This window comes from Schistocerca americana, chromosome 4, assembly GCF_021461395.2.
Source record: "Schistocerca americana isolate TAMUIC-IGC-003095 chromosome 4, iqSchAmer2.1, whole genome shotgun sequence".
Classification (NCBI taxonomy): domain Eukaryota; kingdom Metazoa; phylum Arthropoda; class Insecta; order Orthoptera; family Acrididae; genus Schistocerca; species Schistocerca americana.
The window spans coordinates 677,602,007-677,627,975 of NC_060122.1; positions in this window are offsets into that span (position 1 = coordinate 677,602,007).

Below are 25,969 nucleotides of genomic sequence, written 5' to 3' on the forward strand. Positions count from 1 at the left end.
GGCAATGAGGACACAATCGCCCTGAATTTAACTGATTCTTATTTAAATAAATTTTATTAATCAAATTACATTCAGTTGTGCTGCTGGGTTAGCCGTTAATACTGCCTATCAATGAACGGTCTTACTTCATTGCTGTGCGTGCGACGAAACTCGGAGCCGACGACGAATCTGTGTTGCTGGCACTGCTGCTGTTGTTGAAGACGGTACCATCTAGTGGGGCCACGGCTAATTACAGGGACGGGCAATCGTAATTAATAAAGCCTCTTCCGCCCGTCCACCGTCCTTACTCCTGCTTCTAGTCATTTGGCCGGCGCGCGTATATGATACCGCCGAAATGCTACTCTCTACTGCGAGAGCATTAACACCACACTTCCGCACATTACGAGCGCTGGAACCCGTCCCCCGCTCCTCCGCGCGCTGTGCGCAACAACCCAAAGATTTCACTACGCACAAGCACTGCTATTATCGTTACCAGTCGATGCAAATAACAATTCCTTTGGCTTTTTCCCAGAACTTATAAGTTTCACAGTAAAACACAGATAAATACAATGAAACGTCAACAGACTTCTACCTAAATGTACACATACAGTGAAGCAGTGTCCTTACTTATTAAAAGAAAGCATTTAAATTACAAATATTTACATAAAATTAAAAAAAATTATATATCGGTAGCAGGTGCCATGCATCATGCATCTTCGGTGTTACAAGCTGTAGAACCAAATGTCTCCGAATGTCACACAAACAACCCCTTCGGGAAAAATACCATCGTCCAAGGCAAGGTGACACAGATCACTATTGGAAACAGCTGGTTAATTACAGTTTCGGCCCATGAAGAAACCGCTCCTATCGCCATCGTGTTCTTTGATTATATCACTCCATCCCTATTCCTTCACCACACCCAGACCAAAGTTGTTGGATTACGGATTGGATAATTCAATCCGCAACGGCGTGTGCAGTGTTTTGTAACTTTATGACATTCTAAAAATGTGTACCGGACCCAAACTCGAACCCAGAACCTTGTCCTTCGCGAACAGTGCTCCAAGCATATCTCCACACAGCGTCACTTCCGCCAGTACCATACTTCACAGAAATTCTCCTACATACTGGCCTTGTGTCGGCTCCCTTCGATGGAGCGCTCTTGCGTATTCGGTTTATATGCAGGATGGGGAAAATAAAAGCCGCTCAGACATTTTCAATTCATTTGTGGCCGCATCAATGGAGGACGAAAAGACCTACAGCTACTCCCAATAGGATGGAGTAACTACCCACAGAGCCGGCCTAATTTTGGAAACCGGTCGGCACAGTCTTCACACCTGACAGAATTGTTAGCAGCGGTCAGCCTGGTTGCGGCCGTAGCTGGCTACCAATGTCACCTGCTCTTCGAATGTGCGATCACTTTATGTAGGGAGCCCTCAGTATAAGGCGTACCGAAATCGCCCTCACAATCTTTAAAAACTGCTCCAGAACATTTCTAATGAGATTACAGCAACTCCAGCAGTCCAGCGTCGATCCGCCTTCAGCAACTTGCCGACAAGGACACAAAAGTGCCAAGAGAAGAATGGTGGCCACTTTCAACATCTGCTGTAGACAGGTTAGTACTGTTTTTCTTTTCCTCTGCTGTATTGTTTTTTGTAACCTAGACTTTGTTCTCTGGGGCGCTTTTATTTGCCTGAGATTGTACCTGCGACCCAGCATGAGTCGCCCTCAGTATTATTGCACCCAACAGTGAGTGCACCTCGATCAGCTTATCTGAGATTTTGCCGTGATAATCCACGAGGTCACGATGAACTACTTGATAGTATATGTCTAAAGTATCCTGAGACCATTCACAGTGTGATGCATTTTTCTTAATCACCACTGTAGTTGTGCGGTTCGGAAGGCCGCTTGCTATAATATCGTGATCGCATAGTAGGGTCCCCAATTTAATTTGCAGGTTGTTTGTCAATAGAAGAGTCACTGAGTGTCTAGCAGCGCAAGCCACTCTATTATAGGGCATGTAACGTAGCAATTGAGGAAGGCACCTGCTCGCGTCCACGTAGGAAGACGCATGTACTCTTCAGTGTTCGCATTGCAGATCGTCTCCATAACTGCTATAAAGCGAGAGCATACGTTCTAACGGTATAGTGTAAACATCCTGGCGCACCATGGCTTCTCGGTGGGCGCTGTCTGCATTTGACAGTTGCAGCACAAGTTCTCCAAGGCCCCTTACAAGCGAGCCCCTGGAGACAGCGCTCAAGGCAGGCATGTGGGACCTGTTGCGTGCTGTAGTGGAACACCACAGTACACATTGATAGGCGATGAATGCAAAGGTAATGAAGCGTCCTTTACTAAAAGGTGTAACCGGCAGTACTGAGATACATACTTTCAATAACAACTATCTCTTAAAATAGCCAAACTACGCACAACTTCTGAGAACAAATATCCACACAGCTTAATAACAACAATTTCAGTCCTTGACAGTGCCTATCAGGTGCAGTTACATAGACAGTGAAGTGGTATGCATCAGGAAGGATTAGTAACGACACAAATCCAAAAGCCTGGGACCTCTTACGCTGTCCAATGATGAAAAACAAGCTCTCACTACACCATGGTCCCACGAGACAGTACACTTCTGATCTATCACATGCGAACCAAGTAGTGCAGTGCCCTTGCAACTGCGTGACGGAAGTGCAGCATCACACAGAGGCCGTCGCGAGGGGGAGATTACAACTTGGCTGGCAGCAGCAGCAGCACGCATCAGATACCTGTCAAAGACTTATAGTGGCTGTCGGCTGGTCAGAGCCCAGAGTGTAACTGGCGGGGACGGATCGCCGTCCTAAATATGCCTGTGTGGAAGAGGGTATGCACAGTCTCCCGTGGACACATGACTGCTGTACTGTGACCTGCGCACGCCATAATGGTGTTGATTGTGCCCGTAGACGCAGTGGCGGCTACGGGACGCATGACGGTAAAGAACCTCCAAGGTGAGGCAGGGACCTTACCTGGTACGCAGAGCACATCCATTAGCATGGTGGCCAAATATGACTGAGTGGAGCCCTGCATACTCTCATATTCCCCTTAAAAGAGATGATGCCACCATCTGAGAGAAGAGCAGCACTCAAGAGAGGAGCTGCAACACAGATTCCAACGGAGTCTCACCAGTACAGTCAGTCAACGTAACCAACAACTTGTTGAATACCGTAACACAACTTCGTATCCCACAAGCACTGAACAACACCAAAACTTCTCTAATACACTGAAGCACCAGAGAAATTGTGAAAGGCGAGCATATTCAAATACAGAGATTTTCAAACTGACAGAATACGGCATGGCCATCGGCAACGCCAATATAGGACAACAAGTGCCTGGCGCAGTTGTTAGATCGGTTACTCCTGCTACAATGGCACATTATCAAGTTTTAAGTGGGTTTGAATGTGGTACTATAATCAGAGCACGAGTGATGAGACACAGCATCTCCGACGTAGCGATGAAATCGGGATCTCCCGGCACGACCATTTCACTAGTTTACCGTATCAAGAATCCGGTAAAACATCAAATCTAGACATCGCTGCGGCGGGAGGAAGATCCTGCAAGAACGGAAACAACGACGACTGAAGAGAATCGTTCAACGTGACAGAAGTGCAACCCTTTCTCAGGTTGCTGAAGATTTCAATGCCGAGCCATCAACAAGTGTCGGCATGGGAACCATTCAACGAGATATTATCGATATAGGATTCTGAAAAAAGTTGGGGTAAGCTATAGGGAGAGACGGGTCATATACAATATGTACAACAACCAAGAGGGAATAACAAGAGTGGGCGATCAAGAACGAAGTGCTCGTATTAAGAAGAGTGTAAGACAAGGCTGTAGCCTTTCGCCACTACTCTTCAATCTGTACATCGAGGAAGCAATGATGGAAATAAAAGAAAGGTTCAGGAGTGGAATTAAAATACAAGGTGAAAGGATATCAATGATACGATTCGCTGATGACGTTGCTATCCTGAGTGAAAGTGAAGAATAAGTAAATGATCTGCTGAACGGAATGAACAGTCTAATGAGTACACAGTATGGTTTGAGAGTAAATCGGAGAAATACGAAGGTAATGAGAAGTAGTAGAAATGAGAACAGCGAGAAATTTACCATCAGGATTGATGGTCACTAAGTAAATGAAGTTAAGGAATTCTGCTACCTAGCCAGTAAAATAACCAATGACGGACGGAGCAAGGAGGACATCAAAAGCAGACTCACTATGGCAAGCCAAGAGAAGTCTACTAATATCAAATATCGGCGTTAATTTGAGGAAGAAATTTCTGCGGATGTACGTCTGGAGTACAGCATTGTAAGGTAGTGAAACATGGACTGTGGGACAACCGGAACAGAAGAGAATCGAAGCATTTGAGATGTGGTGCTATAGACGAATGTTGAAAATTGGGTGGACTGATAAGGTAAGGAATGAGGAGGTTCTACGCAGAATCGGAGAGTAAAGGAATATGTGGAAAACGCTGATAAGGAGAAGGGACAGGATGATAGGACATCTGCTAAGACATGAGGGAATGACTTCCATGGTACTAGAGGGAGCTATAGGGGGCAAAAACTGTAGAGGAAGAAAGAGATAGGAATACGTCACGCAAATAATTGAGGACGTAGGTTGCAAGTGCTACTCTGAGATGAAGAGGTTAGCACAGGAAAGGAATTCGTGGCGGGCTGCATCAAACCAGTCAGTAGACTGATGACCAAAAAATAAAGAGTTTCTAATGCCGGAAGGCCCTCTCGCGTACGACACAAAGTTTTTCGCCTCTCCTGGGCCCGTCAACACCGACAGTGGACTGCTGATGATTGGAAACATGTTGCCTGGTCGGACGAGTCACGTTTCAAACTGTATCTAGTGGATGGATGTGTACGGTTGTGGAGACAACCTCATAAACCCGTGGACACTGCATGTCAGCAGGGGACTGTTCAAGTTGGTGGAGGCTCTGTAACAGTGTGGGGCGTGTGTAGTTGGAGCGATACGGGACTCCTGGTATTTCTAGATACTATTCTGACAGGTGACACGTAAGTATGCATCCTGTCTGACCACCTGCATCCATTCATACCCATTGTGCATTCCGATGAACTTCGGCAAGTACAACGCGACACCCCACACGTCCAGAATTGCTATAGAGTGGCTCTTCTGAATTTGAACACATCCGCTGTCCGCTAAATTCCCCCGTTATGAAAATTATGTGGCGTATGTGGCATGCCTTGCAACCCACTCGTACTCTTATGGATTTATGAAAGCCCCAGAGGACTCATGGTGACAGTTCCCACCAGCAATTAGTCGAGTCTATGCCACGTCGTGTTGCGGCATTTCTGCGTGCTCGCGGGGGCCTTACACCATATTAGGTAGGTGGACCAGTTTCCTTGGCTCTTCAGTGTAAGAAGCCCAAACTTGACATGAGAATCTGACAAAAATGTAAAATACAGCTAACAAGACAATGATATCTACAAAGGAAATACACAGTGTCCACATAGAGCAGTGGCAACTGGCTATCGCAGGCGATAGCGAGGAGACCATGTGTAAGTAGGAATTGCTGCGAAATTTCCGTGTAAGCGCATCCCAAGGCCCAGAAGAACACAGCAAACGCTCTTCAGCGCAAGTGAGGACGGTGACCAGCAGCAGGGTCAGCAGCGTCAACAGACTGGAAGTGACTCAGCTTGCGACACACACAATTCGTGGATGCCCAGTCTCGACCCTGTGGCACCAGCTGGACGGCTTGACTCTCCTGAGGGGCAGCCATGGACGTAGTAGTGACGTGGACGGTGCCTGCGAGAGCGCCAGATATGATAAGGCCAGCGACGAATGCACTGAAATAAGAGTTGGCATCAGTGTCAACAAGGCTGGCTGTGGAAAGGCCAGAGATGACCCTACTGGACTGACGAGAGGTCTGCCATAGTCGTCGATAGGGCAGGATTTGATTGGTGGGTAGGCTGTGACAGAGCTGGGAATGACTGGAGTGACGAGAGGGCTAACGTCATCGTTAACAGTGCTGACGACGACAGGATGGCTCGCCGTGTCGGGACCAGTGACGACTTCACTGACGAGAGAGCTGACCTATTTGCCAACAGGGTTGGCAATGAGAGAACGCTAAAAATTAAATAAAAGCAGTCTCGGTCGCTTTTTCAGATATTTATTCGTTAGCAACTGGTGTCGGCCCTTTTCCTCCCTGCCGCTGTGGTTGCTGGTAACGGTAGATGGAGCGAAATCCATAAAAGTAAGGACGTACCTACTTCTTCGGATCTCTCTCTGTCTGCCGCCACCAGCATCCATAATGGCGGGGAAAAGTGAGAAGATGGTCTGAGGAAAGAGCCGAAACCGGTTGCTGACGAATAAAAATCTGAAAACGTGATCGAGACTGTTTTTATTTGATGCTTAGGATTTTATAACCATCGAGGAGGGCTTGCAGTAACATGGTTGGCGACGAATGTGGTGACGAGAGGGCTCATGTCGTGGTCGATGGTGTTGGCGACGACAGGAGGGCAGGCCCTATCAGGGCGGCGATGACATGAGTGACGCCGAGAAGGTCTGCATCTGAAGGCGTCGCATGCAAGGGCCATGCCGGGATCGGAGGGATGTCTGCGCAAAGCTCAGTGGAAAAGAAAGTAAGTGCTGCATTTCAACCAGATTGAAAGTGACCCAGCTTGCGACACATACAATTCTTGGATGCCCAGTGTCGACGCTGTACATGAAGACGCTCGCCCTAACACTGTGGGAAGTCTGTCCATAACTCATCAAAATGGAGTAACCGTTTTAACGTAGCCGGAAACAACTGTCATTAAGAAAACGTGTATCTAATCGTTCCACCAATAAGTTAAAGCATATGTCCTGGGGACGAGAGTCTTGAGATAAGTGACAAAGCAAACAAAAAACGTGTCCCAGCACCTGCAATAAAGGGAGCAGTGCAGTGTGTATCTTGTAAACCGTATGCAATAAAGCGCGTTTCCAACTCTCTCCGCTACGTAGCTCAATCCTCTCTCTGGCCGTACAACACCCAAAAAATCGGCGCAAGTGCGGGAGCGCCGTGCTGGGATGTGGCCTTCATAGCTAAACCTGAGTCAGCTGAGTTGCGCTCTGCAACGTTTGAGAATATGCTGACCATGTAACTGAGAGGCTTGAGTCAAAGAGTGCTCTGACGTTTGGGCAAACATGATAATTCAAACAAACACTCGAATATTATGCGAAAATACTCTTCCATTGTGCCTGGAACCGCAACTGTTGCAGAAGTAAGAAAGTAGATATCTATAAGAAACAATGCAGATCAAGAGCATCAAACAAGAGAATCCACTCTTGAATGGGCTACCTGAACTGCACAGAAAGTAAAAATATGCTGAGAAAATGGCTTCATTAAATTTCATACACTGAGAAACTCGAACACCATCAAGAGGAACATCAAACGAAAGCATACCGAAATCGAGATAACGTACCATAGAAGACAGAATGTGATAATACAATAAGTGTGAAGCAAAACATACTAACACACGCTCAGATTTCTACTGACTAAAAAACACATCAGAGATTGAGAAACTCTGCTCCAAGAAAAAGAAACTTAAATACAGAGAGAAAGGTGAAAACACGCGAGAATCTTTCTCGTTGACATTTGAGCTGTCCTTTACTGGCAGTACTGAGGGAGACACTTCGCAGTAACAATTGATTATTAACATAGCTAAACTAGGCACTCCATTCGACGACAGAAATGTCAGTTCTTGACAGTGCCTATCAGGTACACACTACAACAAAATGTATAGATGTTGAAGTGGCAGTAGTAGCATCACAGTCCCATGAGGCTGAGAGCTCGCAGGCAGTCTGCGCATGTGTAGCAAGGTGGCATCCTGACACGATCCCATGACCTGATGAGCTCGTGGGCAGCCACATCCAGAACCTGTGGAGTGGTGACCTCGGGAGTGGTTGACGGCAGTGCAGCGTCATACGGAGCCCACAACGAGGACGAGGCATCAGCTTGGCGGTCAGCGGCAGCAGCAGCTGTTGTACCCGTATCGGACACTAGTAGTGGCCGTTCGTTGATCGGAGCCCGGAGCGTATTCGGCCTTTGAGGGGCAGAGTGCCTACATAAGTGGCCAATTCGATGTCCACCTGAAGAAATCAGGTGGTGGGTCATTACAAATAAGCAGGAGAAGAATGTACGAATCACTGGGCTAGTTACAGGTCGAGACTAGCGCTAAGAAAGTGTTTCGTACATGTATAAGAGATTGTGCATTGTTACCAGTGTTTATTATTACCTAGTGAACGGTTCTTAATTTGTGGCTGTTTCTCATAATGTTATCAGATTCTCATTAATGTTTACTTAAGCTTAGAAGATTATGTTTCTTTTCACATGCTCTGTGTAATCTGCAGTAGACCATTTGATTTTAGTTCGTGCATTTCAGTTCATTTCCATGTTTAATGAGAAATGCCGATTATAGTTGGAGTTATCCTGTATGGCCGGTTACTAAGTACAATTGTCAAGTTGCTAAATTCTTGAAGTGTCGGCTTGGTATGAGATTGTCTCCCTGTTCTTATTATGGACATTCATGGCAATAAAGGTGTGTAGTTTCCATTGTTTTGGTTCAGTACTGCATTTAAACATAAAAAAGGAGTTGTTTCTTTGTGATTAATATTTTCGTGGTCTGGTACTTCCACTCCAAACCCTTCGCTCTCAACGTTTCATATACCTTTCGGAGCCAATAAGTAAAAATATACTGCGGAGAAATTGCGAAGCTACGGAATGGATATCACACTTTGCAGTGCAGTTTACGTTGATTTTAAACTTCCTCGCAGATTAAACCCATGTACCGGAATGGGGCTCAACCCAGTATCTTGCCTTTCTCCGAAAATGAGCTCAGTGGCTCTTATTGGACGTACGACGGTAAAATGATTCCAGTATGGTAGGTGCACTTAAAATCCGACAAAAAATTCTAAGACGAAGGAGATAACGGGCCTGTACTATTAAAAATCGAACATTCAGGAAATATTCCACTTGTCTTGTGCGAAGACGCTATTGGAAAGTACGTCAATACGGCGAGGCATGTGGCCTCTCCGGGTGGAACTAGAGCTGACCGTAATTGAACGCTAGCGATTGGGAAAGTACATGGGACCAAATATTGTAATGTAGCTCTTGTTAAATTGATACCAAAGATTGTAATACAGCTCTTGTTAAATTGATACTGCTGTTGCTAGGATGTACTATACCTTTTATCTTTGACATGGCGTTGTCTTTGACTGTATCCTTCAGTGTTTTCCCTGATAACATCTGGCAGTGTGTGACTTTGCCTCTTAAGGAAAACTATTGTACACAGCTATTACTGTAAAAAAATTTTACTGCTATGGGGGCTCGGAAGAGGAAAGTACTCTTATTATGGTATTATAACATTCCAGCCGTTCATGCCAGTAAGTGATCACTATTTAAGCTCATATTTAGGGAAACTGTGTACTCTCTATTGATTTGATTTACTCATTTTAGGCTCGTGCTTGATAATCACCATTTGACCGAAATGAGTAGCGAAGCGGTTTCTGTAAGATAAAGTGCAGATGAAGGTCCACCATGAATATTAACGATTAGGGAATTCCCCTTCCCGCAGAATCATAAGGAAGTGACAACGGTCATTGGAATCGTCAACTTCTTCAGACAATTCGATTCCAGTTTTACACAGAAAGCCGGCTTCCTTAACCAGTTGAGGAAGGAAGGGCATAACATTGATGCGGTGAGTCTCACAAATCTGTTTTCGAATATCTTACGCACTGTTGCGTGACCCAGTGTTGGTAATCTAGGATTTATGTCTAGACTAATGCTTTGTTGTGGCAGTGTTGTACTGCAAGAAGACTAAGGTGGTAGGTGGCCTATGTCATATGGATCCCGTGGGTTGTCATTGCCTGAGGATAAGTATCGTGTACATGAGCTAGAGGCTCTGGCTGTGTTACTTTCGAGCGACAAATTCTATTTTTGAGTATAGACTATTTTATCTCGAAAGCAATAATAACGCCTTTGAGTTTTGACAAGCCCAAGATGCACAGGTAGGTTAGCAACATGCGATACTCGAACATCTACTTTCCAGTTTGAAGCCAAGCGTGTAAGTGGCATAGACAGTGTTACTGCCGATGTAGTAAGTACACTGTTTGCGGTTGGTGCTATGGGAGACGGAAGTCCTGAAATTAGTGAGCGGCTGTCGAATTCTGAAATTGTTAAACCAATTTTGGGGGAGTTTCTAGCTCTGTTTAAAGGTATGATCAGATGTCAGGAGGAAGATGGAACTTTGAAACAGATTAGGGTGAGGTTGGCGATTGGGGAAGAGGTTAAGCCTTATCTACTGAAGGAGGGATATGGTACTGTAAGGCCAGGAGTGACCATTGCCCTAAGATAGTGGATCCCAGCAAACTTATTCTGATGAGTTTTGCATGCTATCATCAGTTCCCGATGGTTGAACGTTTGGGTGTGTACAAGGCACGTGTCAAGATCTGTGACGAGTTTATTACGAAGTACATAAGGTCTCCCATGAGGACCACGGTGCAGGGTCGCGCAGTGTTTGGTACCTTTGGTCCATATCAGCCTAAGCATCATATAATGCTACAGCTTTCACTTCTACACTTTTCAACCGGTTTTGTTTTGAGTTAAAGGTGAGGTATTATACCACCACTCCCTACTATCCGCATCTGTCACTTGATGAGAGGGTGAATTGGATTCGTATTGTTAAATGTGTGACGCCTTTGCAAGCAGCTACAATAGAATGAAACCTATTAATACAGGGTGTTACAAAAAGGTAAAGCCAAACTTTCAGCAAACATTCCTCAGACACAAATAAAGAATAGATGTTATGTGGACTTGTGTCCGGAAACGCTTAATTTCCATGATAGAGCTCATTTTAGTTTCGTCAGTATGTACTGTACTTCCTCGATTCACCGCCAGTTGGCCCAATTGAAGGAAGGTAATGTTGACTTCGGTGCTTGTGTTGACATGCGACTCAGTGCTCTACAGCACTAGCATCAAGCGCATCAGTATGTAGCATCAACAGGTTAGTGTTCATCACGAACGTGGTTTTGCAGCCAGTGCAATGTTTACAAATGCGGAGTTGGCAGATGCCCATTTGATGTATGGATTAGCACGGGGCAATAGCCGTGGCGCGATACGTTTGTATCGAGACAGATTTCCAGAACGAAGGTGTCACGACAGGAAGACGTTCGAAGCAATTGATCGACGTTTTAGGGAGCACGGAACATTCCAGCCTATGACTCGCAACTGGGGAAGACCTAGAACGACGAGGACACCTGCAATGGACGAGGCAATTCTTCGTGCACTTGACGATAACCCTAATGTCAGCGTCAGAGAAGTTGCTGCTGTACAAGGTAACGTTCACCACGTCACTGTATGGAGAGTGCTACGGGAGAACCAGTTGTTTCCGTACCATGTACAGCCTGTGCAGGCACTATCAGCAGCTGATTGGCCTCCACGGGTACACTTCTGCGAATGGTTCATCCAACAATGTGTCAATCCTCATTTCAGTGCAAATGTTCTCTTTACGGATATGGCTTCATTCCAACCTGATCAAATTGCAAATTTTCACAATCAACATGTGTGGGCGGACGAGAATCCGCACGCAATTGTGCAATCACGTCATCAACACAGATTTTCTATGAACTTTTGGGCAGGCATTGATGGCGATGTCATGATTGGGCCCCATGTTCTTCCACCTACGCTCAATGGAGCACGTTATCATGATTTCATACAGGATATTCTACCTGTGCTGCTACAACATGTGCCTTTACATGTACGACACAACATGTGGTTCAAGCACGATGGAGCTCCTGGACATTTCAGTCGAAGTGTTCGTACGCTTCTCAACAACAGATTCGTTGACCGATGGATTGGTAGAGGCGTACCAATTCCACGGCCTCCACGCTCTCCTGACCTAAACCCTCTTGACTTTCATTTATGGGGGCATTTGAAAGCTCTTGTCTACGCTACGCCGGTACCAAATGTGGAGACTCTTCGTGCTCGTATTGTGGACGGCTGTGATACAATTCGCCATTGTCCAGGGCTGCATCAGCGCATCAGGGATTCCACGCGATGGAGGGTGGATGCATGTATCCTCGCTAGCGGAGGACATTTTAAACATTTCCTGTAACAAAGTGTTTGAAGTCACGCTGGTACGTTCCGTTGCTGTGTGTTTCCATTCCGTGATTAATGTGATTTGAAGAGAAGTAATAAAATGAGCTATAACATGGAAAGTAAGCGTTTCCGGACACATGTCCACATAACATATTTTCTTTCTTTGTGTGTGAGGAATGTTTCCTGAAAGTTTGGCCGTACCTTTTTGTAACACCCTTTATATGGTATTAATACTGCCAATCATCAGTCACATAAGTAGGTTAGCACACTGGAGTCGCATTCGTGAGGACGATTGTTCAAACCTGCGCCGGCCGAAGTGGCCGTGCGGTTAAAGGCGCTGCAGTCTGGAACCGCCAGACCGCTACGGTCGCAGGTTCGAATCCTGCCTCGGGCATGGATGTTTGTGATGTCCTTAGGTTGGTTAGGTTTAACTAGTTCTAAGTTCTAGGGGACTAATGACCTCAGCAGTTGAGTCCCATAGTGCTCAGAGCCATTTGAACCATTTTTTTGTTCAAACCTGCGCCCGACCATCCTGATTTAGGTTCCCTAAATCGTTTCAGGCAAATGCCGTGATGGTTCCTTACAAAGGGCACGGCCGAATTCCTTCCCCATCCTTCCCTAATCCGATGGGACCGATGACCTCGATGTTTGGTCCCCTCTCCTAAAATCAACCAACTAACCATGAGGCATGTAAAACTCTCCATCTGGGATTATGTTCGCCTTACGACCAATTCTGCCCTGTCTTACTTACGGTCGATCGATGACTTACTGTCTAACAGAATATCTGCTGTAGTGGTTAAAGAGAAGCGGCACGACGCCAGGTAAAACATTTAATCAGTCCATAGACAGGAAGCTAAATTTTGTAAAGTGGAGACGATCTAATAGTATGACAGGAGCGGACCAGGCTTACCAATAAATGTTGTCAGAGTGAGGTGCAGGAGAAGCTAACGGGGAAGCTGTTGCCACGGTCCCCGGGATCTTAGAAAATTATTAACTTTGTTACACCTTTGACTGTTGTTATAAAGCAGATTGCGACAGCAGTGGATGTCTTACTCTTTCGCAGCTTAAACTATCTTATGGCTTGGGTGACGTGTAAATTGTATGTTGCTGAATTTCAGTGAGACGTTCCCCTCCGGAAGAATAAAAAATGGGGAGGGGAGAAATAGCAACCACTTCGGTGTGGAAGACAGTGCTGTGATTTCACGGTGCAGATCAAGTTCCACCTGGTTCAGCAGAGGGTGCCAGGGCTACTGCAGTTCTCTCGCCCTGTGTTGCTATTCGGACAACAATGTACCTGTTGCATTATTTAAAAATCAACCTTTACCTGGGGTTTCGTGACTACAATTCTGAGATAGACCTCATATTGACGTGAAAACTATGACAGGAGTGATAGACTGTCAGCAACAAAGGGAAACTCACGCTGCTGATAGGAAGTTGTTTTTGTTGTTGTGCAAATGTCTTAAAGCTTCCAGGCTGAGAGACTAGTTAGTTAGTTACGTGTTCCATAGGTCATTTGACTGATTCCTTTATCGACATGATATGAGACGTGTCTGATTACAGGATATGTATACATATTTAGTATCAACATTAAAGAATACATATTTTTGTCCTCACGCGAATACACTTAAAAACTAGTTTTTACACGCTACTAGTATTTGAACAGAAAAAGCTTCCGTGGAATAGAAGGGATACTCCAGAAGAAACGATTTTATGACAGATTTACAACTTGCTTTGCTACAAGTCAGACATTTTCTGTTATTGGGCAAATGATCAAAAATTTTTGCACTTGCACATCGAACTCTTTTCTTAGCCGCTGGCAGCTTTAACAGTGGGTAAGAATGGTCGTTTCCTCTTCGTCAGTGTGGACATAACTGTTCTTTCCAGATTGTGATGGATTATTTATGACGAATTTCAGTAGGCCCTTGACGTCTCGTGACTGCTGGTGACATCTTCGGAGGCAGTCAAACGCAGCATCTTAGCCCAGAAGTTCAAATGAAGTAAACACTGCCTGTGAAAGCCAACACTGTATGAATATAGCACAGTTTCGATAGAATCTCTGTAAAGTCCTAAACAATATGCTACACTGCTCAACAGCCAAAACTTGGATTGAAATAACTAAGTACGATCTGTTGTACTAGTATACACTGAATATTGAAGTTACGTTGGCTATGTACTTAATACATATTTGTAAGTGGCTGACATCATTGAGCACATTAGCACGTCAATGTACGTAGTGACACATTAGAACATAAAATATATTAGGCGGCCCTATAATTCATTTCAATATCTATAATTAATTCATACCGAGTTAGTGCCCCATCGCTGATATTCCCCAGATTTAAAACTCCTTAGTTTCCTTCAGTTTTGTCTTCATTCAGTTTCTGAATCATGTAGAAAATATGCATACGTCTCTGTCGAGAACTGTTGACTGTTCGAGTGTACTTTATGCTGGATATGAGGCTGTATTTTCATTTGCTAATGGAATGGATGCTGCAAACAAACAGTACCAACTGCATTAGTGCTTCTGTCATCTGATGCCGACACATTGTATCCGCACCGCCATGTTTAAACGGTGACCGATCGAGTGGGCACAGTGGACAGTGCAGTAGAGTCTCATTGGTAGAACGACGGTTGAAGTCCACGTCCGACCATCCAGATTTAGATTCTCCACGATTTTCTTAAATTGTTCCAGGTAGGCATTGGGTGGTTCCTTTGAAAGGACACGGACAGTTTCCATCAGTATCCTTGAAACCTTCAAAAACAATGTAGCGTTTCTACTGACCTCGATGTCGACGGGTCATGAAACACTAATCCTCCTACATTTTTTCTTTAAAGGGAATATACAGGTATCGGAATTAGTATTACTTTCTATTTAGATGCATTATTGAGAATGTTGTAAGTAGTGTTCCTAGTTATAGCATATGGTCGAACGCAATATGATGTAAAGTCAATGATACAACTGTTTGTAAAAGAGACTATTTGTAACAGAAGATAATGAACATTTCACTAAGAAATAGGAAAAGAGAGTATGTATATTAAGGGTTCCTATCTAAATTGAAACTATATTTGTAAACTGAAGTCTGCTAGTTCTTTTGTGCAAATTACACGTTGTAAACCCCTAGCCTTGCGCAAGTAGAATAGGCCGCTGACAAACGTGTATAGGGAAGCGTGCAGTGCGCTGGCTTGGGAGATAAAAACGTGAGCTAAACCACTATCGAGCCCCTGCAACGGATCGATGAACGTGGCTGTGCACGAGCCAGGCTGAGTGTGGTCTTTAGGCCGTTTCCCACGCTGTCTTAGTCTTAGGAAAATATGATACACAAACAGTTAGACTACGATAACACACAAAACAAAGTTCAAACGATTCACTGACAGTTGACGCGCAATTCCCTCAGGAATGGCAAGCGGCCACCAAGTTGAAAAAAAGAAATCTGCTGAGATCTGAGTAAAGTGGACCCCATCCTAAATCAGGGTTAACAGTAAGCAAAAGAAGTAGAGACTACCACTAACTAACCTCGCTTAGTAAACCAAATGAAGTCTAACTGCTGCCTTTATCTGGCCGGAAAAACATTGGCTTTGACAGCCTAATCACGGTCTTGTCAGTACCCGTAACATTCTAGCAGTGTCATCTTCTCATCTGAGGTACTCAGTCGTATCAGGATGACTAACAAATCAATTTTGGCTGTTGCCACTACATTGCGCACACATTCTCTGCGTTCTTTAGCAACGTCTCGAATCACTCTAGTATTGTTCAGTACATTACTTTTCCGGTTCGTTAGTTGAGTTGTGTGCCAATCTACGCGGTTTGCACACCTTCCACTTTATCTCTCACCTGACTTAACCTCGTATTAATCACTTTCACACTTCTCAAATAACGTTATCGATATGATCCCTCCCTGTTTCTACCGTGTAGCTGCCTGCAACACTATATCCGCTACTTGCATAATATGTCATACGAAAGTTACAGCTACTCTTATTTGTCGTTTTATATCTGAGACCACGGCTTCTTTCTGTGTCTCCTTTTGTTGCTTCCTGAATATCTCTTGTAGCCTGCGAATCTCGTTTATAACTTCCCCTACCTCGAAAGATACTCCCACTGTGCAGTGATGACTACTTAATAATACATCTGGCCGTTTGGGAAACAGCCCTCTGGAGTTCAGTGGTTGTTGAGAAATGAATTTTCCACTTCTCTGGTGTCGATTAGCAGCGTCACAAATGCTGTTATTCTTTGTGGTGTCCCTGCTTTTACGCCACCTAGTGGGAAGTAATGCCTGTCAATTGCCCTACCTTCTCCAAAAGGGTGTCCACATAAGAAAAGGAACTAATGTCACGCACTAATATTGTGTTAACTCCTAAAGTACTGTGCAGGTATAATATAGCGAAGCAAAGGCGAAAAAAACGTGGTAAAATGCACTGTAAACTAGTTTCACGATATAAGGGTCGTACAGTGTCATGTTCATAGCACTAGTGTGTGGTAGTACATTATCGTTAACCTTCCGATGTATTTTGCTTTGCTAAGACATTGTTGGTGGAATTTTTGGTAATGCATCTACTGCACCACTGAATGGCTTCACTCTACTACTGTCTACAATGGAAGTTGGTAGCTAATTCGGTCTTCATGTGAACTGGAGACGTCATCTCTATAACTTGATATGGACAGACAAATTTCATTAAAAATTTCTTGTTTTTCCTTTTTGGCATGTATGGAATGGTAAACAATACATATTGGACAATTCTGAAACGTAGAAGCTGACTTGTGAGTGTTTCAGTCTTATGCCCAAAGGTGTCAGTAAAACTGTGGTATCTGTAATAGCCTTTTCTTACTATTGTCTTCTCCAGTGAGCAGAAAAGCGTCAAGCTCTTCACTCAGGCACCGCGAAGGAATGCTAGACACTGCACTCTGGTGGCGCACGTAGCTTGTGGCGTGTCAGGCACACAGCCCGACAGATACGCGACAATGGGGCGGCCTCTGAGGACATGATGGCGTCAACACTCTCAAAGACAGATGTGCGTTTAGACTTGTGCCCAGCCCATCTTCCGGATGGCATCTGTCGTGAAGGTGGATGTCGCCTGTTATTACTCCATATTCTAGAGTTTGCAGAATGACGTCCTGGCTACCGTCTTATTGTTTCGTTTGCGCTCCTTGATAAAGTGCTACTCGTTGTGTAGCAATAACCTATGACCGTGAGAAATTGCAGGGCACTTGCACTTCTGATTTGGTGTTACGCCACTTCATGCTCATTGGGGATATGATCTTTATTGCGATTTGACTACATACATCATGAAGAAATGGTGGGTAGTAGTTAATGTTCTTGCTTGCGTGCTCTAGGGAAGGAATAACGGTAAGCTTCACCTGCTTTCAAAGGAATAGGGTGCCGATTCAAATGAGGGCATGGCGACGGTGGACCGAGGGAAGCGCGTTTTTTCTGTGGAACCTGAGTGGAAACATTTCTGGATGACCAAGTTCTGCAGTCTCATTGTGCAGGCACGTTGGTTGGCGCTTGTCAGGAGGCAGCCACGTCCAGGTAGACTGACTAGGGCTGCGAAGACGCCACTGCGATGGCCAGCGCATTGGAGACTGGCAATAAAGCAGAGGATGGACCCTTGTTAATCAGGAAGCCGACTAAACAACTGTGAGCGTTCTGCATATTTCCGTGGGACAGGTCACTGGCGCCCAGACGTCCAGACTGTTACAAAACAAATTTGTGAAAGCACGAGGCATTTAGTGAGTTTATGCCCGTTCTTTGGAAACTTTGAAAGGGAAGCACCACAGGAAATAACAAGCTTTTTATGGAGGGGTGTGGTTCTATCCTGGTCATGTTGTTAGCAAAAGACATGGCGTAAACGCACGGGAAAGAGGCCTCGAAGCTGAATCCTTTTTTCCATTTCGCCCAATTAACTTTCAAGTCTCTGATTGGTCAAATGGGTGTATGCAGAGCAAGGGGCGCTCTCCGAGCTTCGAATTCCATGCTCCAGCTTATGATGGGCTTGTGCTAAAGTGGGGAAGTCTAAGATGTAAATAGGCTTTTGGCTACTAAGCTGAGGAGGAAAGCGGACAGAAAGAGAATATCAATCTTGTACTGACGCTTCGCTAGTAAAGAACTGCAGGTTTCTACCTAAACGGTGAGACTTGTGTCCTTTGCTAGTGTGCCACTTAGAGCCTGTGCCAGTCACCTTCTGAACCGTCAGACGTACTGCTTCTAGCATCAGGCACACGAGTGATGAGTGCGTGTACGTATTTGTCTTGAGTCATTTGACATATTCCGTCACGCATAGTCATGGCATGGAGTCAAATTGGTTTGGCAGACCAGCAAACGGGTCCACCTGCACACTGGAATCCACCGGGGTTTCAGAGACTTGTAGAAAAGTACCTGCATTCCGGATTGACGGAATGCGAGGCCGCGTACTTGCATTTTTCAGATGCGCACTGTTAATAACAGATTGCGGACGTCCATGACTTCAGTCGCCGAAGGCATCGTGGTGAGCCGCCCCTGACCAGCAGAAGGGTAAAATATTCGCTGCTACGGCGTATGGCTCCAATATATGTTTCTCAGCACCCTGTCCTTTCGAACGATATATATTTTTTTGGACTCAAGTGGAACTCTTCCGCAAACTGCTGCAGATTTCAATGCTGGGCCATCAACTAATGTCATTGTGCGAACCATTCAACGAGACATCATCGATATGGGATTTTGGAGACGAAGTCCTAGTCGTATACCCTTGAAGAGTGCACAACAAAAAGCTTTAAGGCTCACCTGGGCCCATCAACACCGACACTGGACTGTTGATGACGGGAAACATGTTGCCTGGTCGGATGCGCCTCGTTTCATATTGCATCGAGAGGATGGACGTGTACAGGTATGGAGACATGGAACCTGAGTGTCGATAGGGGACTGTTCAGACTGATGGAAGCTCTCTAATGTGTCACGCGTATGCATTTGGAGTGATATGGGACCCCTGATACGTCTCGATATGACTCTGACATGTAGCACGTACGCAAGCATCCTGTCTGATCGCCTGCATCCGTTAATGTCCATTGTGCATTCCGACTTAGGCAATTTCATCAGGACAATGCGATACCGCACACTTCCGGAATTACAACAAAGTTTCTGTGGTGTCACCGCCAGACACCACACTTGCTAGGTGGTAGCTCAAATCGGCCGCGGTCCATTTAGTACATGTCGGACCCGCGTGTCGCCACTGTGTCATCGCAGACCGAGCGCCACCACAAGGCAGGTCTCGAGATACGGACTAGCACTCGCCCCAGTTGTACGACGACTTTGCTAGCGACTACACTGTTGAAGCCTTTCTCTCATTTGCCTAGAGACAGTTAGAATAGCCTTCAGCTAAGTCAATGGCTACGACCTAGCAAGGCGCCATTAGCCTTACATAGTTTGATAGTTATCGTATGAAATGTCTCATCAAGAACGTTGTAAACCAACAGGACGAAGTAAAAGTTAAGTATAATAGCAGCTACGTACTTTTCTTGCTACCATTAATTACGTATCCTGTCTCAGACCTCTCTAGATTAACCCGTGCCTTTCGGCTACTTCAGTGTGGCGTAGCTGTCTTGTTACGCCACAACAGTTTCTCCAGGAGCACTCTTCTGAATTTGAACACTTTCGCTGGTTACCAAACTCCCCAGACACGAGCGTTATTGAGCACTTCTGGGATGCCTTACAACGTGGTGTTCAGGACAGATCTCCACCGGTCGTACTCTTACGGATCTATGGACAGCCCTGTAGGATTCCTGGTTTTAGTTGCCTCTAGCACTTCAGAAGTTAGTCGAGTCCATGCGGCGTAGTGTTGCAGCACTTCTGCGTGCTCGCAGGGGGCCTACACCAGTTTCTTTGGCACTTCAGTGTATTATTGCGATTTGGTGAAACTATTTTGACAATTTTGAAATATTAAAATTTATTAGAGTCTGTGCTTCTGTGCTTCAGAATACAACTTAAAGACTACTGCGGTATTCGTCAATCTTAAATTACCGCCTGTTAGGGCAATAACTTGTCTTTCATACTTTGGTTGTGCCGTTGTCTACTTGGTTATCAAGTCCTCCAGTTCTTTCAGTATGGCAGTGAGTACATTCTTGCAAGTCACTAGCGTCCATATACCGTGCTAACGTCGCAGAGTTGGTGAAGCTCCCAGTCGGTGACGTCTGGGAGTATGCGTTCGGTTCCACCGTCTCCTAGATGCCTGAAGGAGCCACGAATTCCCGATTCTGCATGGTGCTAATGGATCCCTGCTCATTCCCAGTGCTGCTGGCGGCACTGCTATCCAAGGTACAAAACTGTGTGGAACAGGCCTCTCTTTGTCTCGACATAACATAATTTAGTCGAAGTTACAAAGCCGTGCGGATTGGCAGCGTGGTTTGAGGCGCCATGGCTCGCATTGCTTGGCCCCTCCCGCCAGAAGTTCCTCCCTCGTGCATGGGTGTGTGTTGTTCTTAGCGCAAAGTAGTCTAAGTTGTGTGTAAGTCTAGGGTAAGTTTGGTCCCTTAGTAGTTCACACACATTGAAACAGTTGAAGTTACAGATTTATGAACAATGGTTGATAGTGCATGTAGAGTTTTGAACACTTGGGTTTGCTAGCATGCCAAGGGCAGTTCACCATATGGCAGGAGTCGCGTTTCGCCAACCATGAAATCTGCACGTTTTCAATATTTTGAACATCTGAGTCCAAAGCTTTCCGTACATAGAACTGAATTCCTTGTAAGAGTGTAGATACTGTGATAATGAATACCACAGCAGACAGTTTAGTTGAAGAAGAATGGACATATCTAAAATTTTAAATGGACATATCTAAAATTATAATCACAGACGCTCAGCATAGGAACAAATGTACACGGATGAGATACACGAAGGAACTTAGGGTAACGGAAAAAATACTTCAATTAGTCGACGAGATAAGAAGTTAGAAAAATATTCAAGGCTAGACTGGAGTATCTTAGCAATGAAATAAATAGGAGATGCAGGGAAACTCCCAGAATCGCAGATACTCATCACAGGGAAACACACATATTCTGCATGGAGGATATCTCCACTCACCAACAAAAGGTATTTGGTGTGCGTTGTTCGGCATACACATTATTGGTCCTCTGCTTTTAGTTACACCTTAGACTGTGGCAGACATTTGGAGATCTTTCACTCTTTCTATTCACAGTTAACAGACAGATATAGAGAATCTGTATGTAGTATTTCAACAATATAGAGCATCCACTCACACATCCAACTAAAATATGGCTCTTAAGCCGGCCGAAGTGGCCGTGCGGTTAAAGGCGCTGCAGTCTGGAACCGCAAGACCACTACGGTCGCAGGTTCGAATCCTGCCTCGGGCATGGATGTTTGTGATGTCCTTAGGTTAGTTAGGTTTAACTAGTTCTAAGTTCTAGGGGACTAATGACCTCAGCAGTTGAGTCCCATAGTGCTCAGAGCCATTTGAACCATTTTGTATGGCTCTTATAACCAACGTGTTTCCTGAAGACCGACTTGTCGGTAGAAGCCTCACGCCCCATGAGGTCCCTGGACTTAGCTTCGCGTTATTTTTGTTTATGGGGTACACTAAAAAGCAAAATGTATGCCAAGAATCCTCTCATGATAAATGGTCATAAACAGAAAATTACATACAAGTTATCAACATTACGCCTGCAGAATTACAGTGTGTTTCTGGTAACGTCATCAAACGAAGTCCGCGATTCCTGAATGTCCTTGACCACCACTTCCAGCAGCTCTTATACACAGGTAACCACATGACTTTAGCGTTACTATTATCTTTTCTTGTTTAGTAAGTTCATCGTTAATGAATCTCGAGCGTAAGGCGCACCAGTTTTATGTGGGACACCCTATGCATGAACAATACGCATAGGTACACTCAGAATAATGTTACTGTTCAACATAACAATATTAACTTATACACGAATCTCTCATCACATATTTATATATGTAAGGCCACAAAATGATAAAAAATAGATACGAAAGAAAGAAAATAATTAAAATATACGTAGTTTTCGTAATATTTCCTACGCGATATCAAATAAGTGACGAGGCCATATAAACAGAGGGAGGGGAAACAGGAAACTTACAGAGAGAGAATTTTCGCAAAGAGAGGACATAGAGGAGTGAGAAGCAGCCAGAGAGAGGGAAAGGGGGGCGGGGGGGAATAGCAGATTGACAGAGGGGGAGGCAAGAAAAAAATGAACACATAGAGAGGAGTAGATGGACAGGGAGAGCGTGTGAAGGAGATGTACAGAGAGAGGGGAGAAAGAGATGGCCAGACAGGGGGGTGGTTAGAGGATATGGATATGAAAAGGAGACTGAAGGAGTTGTGACATGCGCTTACAAGGGCGAAGTCACAGGTATAAAGCTCGTATTAAAATAAAAATCTTGTAAAACTTATATAAAATTAATCTTGCTTGTTTCTCAATTTCATTTTTAGGAAAACAGCAAAACACTAAACATTAAACATGTTATTAATAATAGACAGGTGTAATACTATTCTACTTCAGGTATAAAAAGTGGAAAGACATTGAATCAAAACTAAATTTAGCACATGTTTCTCTTAATAACTCATCAACCTGTTCAAATTGATTTGAAAAATATGACGTAAACTATACAAAAACGCAGAAAATAATTACTTAATAAAAATAAGTTTTTAATATAACACGCTTTTTAATAGAACCAGAGATTATAAGATCATTTCTCCTCACTCCTACAGATACCTTACCCTGTACAGAAAGTCCTGAGATCCTGGGGTTGTGAATTTTTAATTCTTATGAAAGCACTTATAAAATTTAAAACTAAAAGTGTTTTTTCCACTTGTAACCCTTCCACTTGTAACCCCTTTTTGCCACCTATCACAAACCATTTAAGATTCAGTAACTGCATTTATGAATGTTAATTAAATACCGTAGGGAAAATTCCAATTGATCCATTCCGAAACATGTGCTGACAACTAGAACATGGTAAAATCTTGAAAAAGAGGAGCGGTCTCAGCATCCGTTTCGAGAATTGTGTCACTGAGTTTCCAACGGTTGCAGAGCGATCGTCGTCAGATCGGCAAGTTTCCCCCGGCAGCTGGCAGCAGACGTGGCGCCGCCGCGAGACAGAGTGCCGCCAGTCACGTCACGTGATGCGGACGCGCGATAACGTGCAGCTGTTTTGCGCCGGCCACCGCCACCGCCGCCGGCACCGGCTTCGTTAATATTCCAGCTGTTTACGTGCTTTCATGACCTCCCGCCGATATTAATGACCTTTCGCCTCCGGCCGACATGGACCGCCCGCCGACCGCCGCCGGGACAGCACGACACGCCCGGCAGATAACTTCGCCTTCGGCAAGAGCCCGCGCGCCGCGGAATAACAAACAGGCCCGACTTATCGTCATCTGGAGGGCGTCGAGACACAAGAAGCTGGACGCTTCACAGTATCTCATTTACATACGCCTTCTGGCGACAGTATTCCACTGCAATACAGATCAACACTGTAGTGCATTGAAGAGCCAAAGGAATTGGTACATCTACCTAATATCGAGAAGGGCCCACGCGAGCACGCAGAAGTGCCGCAAGATGACGTGGCATGCGCTGGACTAATGTCTGAAGTAATGCTGGAGGAATTGACACCATGAATCCTGCAGGGCTGTCCATAAATCAGTAAGAGTACGAGTGGGTGGAGACCTTTCTGAACAGCACGTCGCAAGGCATCCCAGAAATGATCAATAATGTTAATGTCTATGGAGTATGGTGGGCAGCGGAAGTGCTTAAACTGAGAAGCGTGTTCGTGGAGCCACTCTGTAGCAATTCTCGACGTGTGGGGTTTCACATTGTATTGCTGGAATTGCTCAAAAAATGGTTCAAATGGTTCTGAACACTATGGGACTAAACATCTCAGGTTATCAGTCCCCTAGAACTTAGAACTACTTAAACCTAACTAACCTAAGGACATCACACACACTCACGACCGAGGCAGGATTCGAACATGCGACCGTAGCTGTCGCGCGGTTCCAGACTGAAGCGCCTAGAACAGCTTGGTCACATCTGCCGGCTAGAACTGCTCAAGTCCGTCGGAATTCATAATTGACATGAATGGATGCATATGAGCAGACAGAAGGTTTACGTACGTGTCACCTGGCAGAGTCGTACCAACACGTATCAGGGGTCCCATATCACTCGGCATTGACGGGCCCAGGACAGGCGTAAAGCGTTGTGTCGTGCATTCATAAAAAGTGTACAATTGGGCCTTTGGCTCCGAAAGCCCATATCGATGATGTATCGTTTAATGATTCGTACGCTGACACTTGCTGATGGCCCAGCGTTGAAATATGCAGCAATTTACGGAAGGGTTGCGCTTCCGTCACGTTAAACGATTCTCTTCAGTTGTCGTTGGTCCCATTCTTGCAGGATTTCTTTGCAGCCGCAGCGATGTCGAAGATCTGATGTTGTACCGGATTCCTGATATTCACGGTACACTCGTGTAATGGTTGTACGGGAAAACCACACTTCATCGCTATCTCAGAAATGTTGTGCTCCATCGCTCGTGCGCCAACTATAACGCCAAGTTCTAACTCACTTAAATCTTGTTTACCTGCCATTGTAGAAGCCGTAACCGATCTACCAACTTCACCAAACACTTGTTGTCTGATATAGGATTTGTCGACCGCAGCACCATATTTTGCCTGTTTACATGTCTCTGTTTTTGAATACGCGTTCCTATACCAGTTTCAGTGTATTTGTTTTCAGAGTGATAAATTGGTATTGTTAAAAGGACAATTAATCGGAAACCCTACTGTAAGAATCGAGCCCTTACCGGTTCTTCGGCGACGTGAAACACGGTACCTAGGAAGCATCATTGACGAAGGGTGGAACTTCGGGAAACACATTGACACTGTAACCCAGAAAGCCCTTCAAACATTAAACAATCTCATCTCCATCAGACACAAAAGGTTTCATCTCCCCCCTCATCTCATGAAATTATACCACAATAGTATCTTAACATCAATACTGGGTTACGGCTCGGGAGTCTGGGCACAGAGGCTCACGAGGGCTGTGCCCGCCATGACAGTGACAAAGGTTCAGAGAAATATGATACTCAGATCTGTGGGGTCCAATAGAACATCTCCAGGGGGAGCGCTATTAGGCATAATGGGCTCTGCCCCCTGGACATTAAAATTAGAGAGCGGGCTGCGTGGTTCTGGGTCAAGAAAGGTAATATCACGAAAACAGAAGAGATATTAGGCACTGGGGCTGTGGATAAGGGTGAGATTCAGCAGAAGGGCGAGCAATTGTGGCAAGAACTATGGGAGGCGAATGAAACAGGGCGTAGAACATTTAAATTTCTTCCAAGCGTTAGGGAACGACTGAAAATGAGATACTTTGAACCCGATAGAAGACTCATCCATTTTCTCAGTGGACATGGGCCATAGCCGACATATTTATGTCGTTTCGGGAAAAGGGCCACATCCGCGTGTGAATGTGGCGAATCAGAGGGTACCCACGATCATGTGATCTACGAGTGCCCCCTTTCCAATTGATGTTGCTCCTACATTACGTGACCAATTACCTGACCGCGACACATACCAACTAATAAGACAAGAAGACACTTTTCAACTAGAAGATGAGGTATCACGAAAAGTGTTACAGGAATACCTGAGGGACATAAAAATACGAAAAAATTGAGACATACTAAATACTGAATACGCGCCCTACTCCTATACCGCCTGCGCGTGAATAGGCCGACTTTTAGTCTGGAAACCGCCACGTACAGGACTAGGGGAGTGGGGAACAATATCACCAATACTAGACAAAGCACCGGACTTGACTTAGGTTAAAACTAGTTAGTAGGACTTAGATTAGGAAATTAGTTACT